General features: G+C 44.4%; 1 pseudogene; it reads right to left on the bottom strand.

Moving 5' to 3' along the window:
• Positions 1 to 3,193: 3,193 nt before the first annotated feature.
• Positions 3,194 to 3,310, bottom strand: LOC126337247 (5S ribosomal RNA; annotated as a pseudogene).
• Positions 3,311 to 3,587: the final 277 nt, after the last annotated feature.

Here is a 3,587-nt window from a genome sequence, read left to right as displayed (position 1 = left end):
CATTGTTCTACTTTAATGATTCGCCGTGCAATTAAGGTTATACATATAAATTTTGTCCAGCGTATTGCGTACTGAGTCATATGTTGTCGACGAGACTTCCTTTTATTTGAACATTACATTTACTGATCATCTTTACGTGCTGTTGATAATCGTTGTGCTCTGTTGCATGCAAAAACAGCATGGTAAAAGTCATACACAGCTGATAATTTAATAACAGGGATTTTACTGTATTGTATGGGACTGGAGACCTAGAAACGACGGAGAAGCTTCGTCCCCGCCGTAGCCCTCAGTGATTCATCACCCCACAACTGGCTACAGCAGTCCACTCACCCCACCACCGCCCAAACCGAACCCAGGGTTATTGTGCGGTTCTGCCCCCAGTGGACCAGTGGACGACCCCCCCCCTCCCCCCCCCCCCCCTCCGGGAACGTCACAAACCAGACGAGTGTAACCCCAAATGTTTGCGTGGTACAGTAATTATGGTGTACGCGTACGTAGAGACAGTGTTTGCGCGGCAATCGCCGTCGTAGTGCAACAGGCGGAATCAGGGGAACCAGCCCGCATTCGCGGAGGCAGATAGAAAACCGCCTTAAAAACCATCCGCAGACTGGCCGACACTCCGGACCTCGACACCAATCCGCCGGACGGATTCATGCCGGGGACCGGCACGCTTCCCCCGCGGAAAGCAAGTGCTTTAGACCGCACGGCTAACTGGGTGGGCTTAATAATAGGGATACTGGGTGTCATCTCAAAAACATGGGATCCAGGTCTGCGTCGTTTTCTGCAGCCAAACTCACCGGCCTATTTTCGTCGACTCTCAACAGACCGCGCTCTCATAGAGGGCCTGAAGGCCACAGTCTTTCTACTTCCGCAACTCTGCGTCTTTTTGTGGATTCGCTCCTGTGCAGTCCGGTTTTAGTACGGAAGAAACAAGATCCTCCTGCGTCTTCCACCAGTAGTCTATATCGTTACATGACGATACTGAGCAGGTGCCCTGTCTAAATATTACGCAACGCCCGAAAGCGTCAGAATTGTATACTGTGAGTCGTAAATCTAGGCACACGATTTATAGATGAGCAGAATTGTGTTCAGACTGTTTTGATATTAAGGAACAGTTACTGTCTGTTCTCGAGTGACTCGTAGCAAAAAAGCTGATGTGTATTGCTGCCGCAACAACACTGCTCTCTGTGCCGACGTAATATGGCTGTACACCACTCCTAATGAGGTTAGCGTGTAGGTGGATTACAAAACCACTGTATGCAGGGTACTACGATGTAACTCATCTATGCACACCTCTGAAAAATCTAGTCGGTCCATTTCAGAACGCTTTCCTAGGGGAGTAAACCCTTACAAGAAAATCAGGCACGTTGGAAAGTCTTGGAGTGGCAGCCCCACTATCCAACTATACCTGCGCAGCCCCCGTAAGGCTGCCAGGCGAAATAAAAAATACTGGAAAGCTGCATAGGGAAAGCAAGACGGAAAACCATACGACGAACCAGAAAAGGAAAAAGGTTAAAAATTTTGGTATAGCGGAACATGTTAATTTAATAACATGGAACTTCAGAGGGATCTCGACAAAGGAAGGAGAACTACATAAAACATTAGAAGAAAGGAGTTGTGATATAACATTTATCACAGAAACTAAAACGAAAATGAAAGGAACTAAAGATGTAGGAAATTATACTATGATATACAGTGGAGTAGAACAAAGCAAAAGAGCATAAGCTGAGGTTGCCATAACAATAAATAAAAAATGGACAAACAGATTAATAAGCTATGCGTGGATAAATTAGCGGATATGCAGCATAAGATGTAGGATTTCTATAGGACATCTAATCTGTATAGCAGTGTATGCCCCAGAGGACGCGAGAACGAGGGAAAGTGAGACGTCCTTGAAGAGCTACAGAAAACATTACATAGAATAAATAAGAATGACTATATTGCAATTGGCGGAGATCACAATGCAAGAATAGGAAGGAAAATAATAGATAATATCGTTGGCTATGCTCATAGAGTAGAAATATCTCTGGAGTCAGCATTCAAAAGCGCAGAATTTATTTTGTGTTGTCAACATACGTTGCAACAACGGTCACATGATCTCGGGACGCCGTAGATTTGTCCGACATTTGTCCTATAAATTTTGAATGTTGTCATATCGAAAGTAAAGACAGATTCCCTTCGTAAGTCAATGGCCGAAGCAAACTTTATAACCTATGTTCTTGATCAATTATGTTTGGTAAATTACTGAGAAGTGAGAAGTGAGACAACGTTTCAAAACATCGACAATTATTTGCTAGGGAAAATATGTACATTCATACACATCAAAGAAAGCTTCAAACGAATTAATGAAGCCTGTTAAACTTATCCATTCTCTTTTTTGCTACGTCATTAATAACGTCATAAACAACTGTATTTTACTCCTTCATTAAAGCTGACTTTTTTGCTTAAAATGTCATATGGTGGAATTTGATTCGTCTACTTATGTTCTTATACATTGTGGGCGTCAGGGCCGTTGTGTTAACGTAAAACGTAAATAACTCTTCGCTTTCAGATATACGACCACGGTAGTGTAAAAAAGTGGCAAAAATATCCCAGTCGTCATGGAACATCTCCAATTTTTCACTAAAACAAATCGCTATTATAAAATAAAGATTATGAAGATACAACAGTACAAAATCCACTATTATAAGGAGAATGAGCGCGGTGAAACTAGGTTAACTTCCCGAGAAACCGTGAAATGACGTGACGTTCCGTTGACGACCTGTGCGAGTGCCTCCATTCGAAAGGTATTGTAGAATGTTTTGGTGTTATGTGACGAGACGTGACGTTACCCGATGGCGGACGCGAATTGGCGCTAAACAATCGACGTCGTCCCTAGATCAAGTGACAATTCCAGTATAATGTTGACAACATGCGCAGGACGCAATGCTCACTCCAGAGATATTTCTACTCTATGGCTATGCTGGAGGGACTACAGTCAACAGCAATGGAGCACTCCGTCTTCAGGCCACAAGTGGCCCATCGGGACCATCCGACCGCCGTGTCATCCTCACATGAGGATGCGGATAGGAGGGGCATGTGGTCAGCACACCTCTCTCCCGGTCGTTATGATGGTTTCCTTTGACCGGAGCCGCTACTATTCGGTCGAGTAGCTCCTCAACTGGCATCACGGGGCTGAGTGCACCCCGAAAAATGGCAACAGCGCATGGCGGCTGGATGGTCACCCATCCAAGTGCTGGCCACGCCCGACAGCGCTTAACTTCGGTGATCTCACGGGAACCGGTGTTTCCACTGCGGCAAGGCCGTTGCAACAGCAATGGAACCATGTTTTATAACTTCAGAAAATTAAACTCTTTCTTTAAACACAAAGCCATACACAAATACACATGGTCCGCCAGAGGATTTAGAACCATTATTGACTATTTCGTAGAAAAACAAAAAACACCTGTTTTGTTTCAGGATGTGCATGTGTATAGAGGGTACAACATCAACGCAGACCACTTCTGATACAAGCAAAAGTTGCCCGAAAGCGGAGATGGCATAAAACAATTAAAACATCCTCAGAACAACCAAGCGAGGTATGTAAA

This window comes from Schistocerca gregaria, chromosome 2 (assembly GCF_023897955.1).
Source record: "Schistocerca gregaria isolate iqSchGreg1 chromosome 2, iqSchGreg1.2, whole genome shotgun sequence".
Lineage (NCBI taxonomy): Eukaryota > Metazoa > Arthropoda > Insecta > Orthoptera > Acrididae > Schistocerca > Schistocerca gregaria.
The sequence above is the reverse complement of the archived record's forward strand: the minus strand, read 5'-3'. Positions and strand labels throughout refer to the sequence as shown.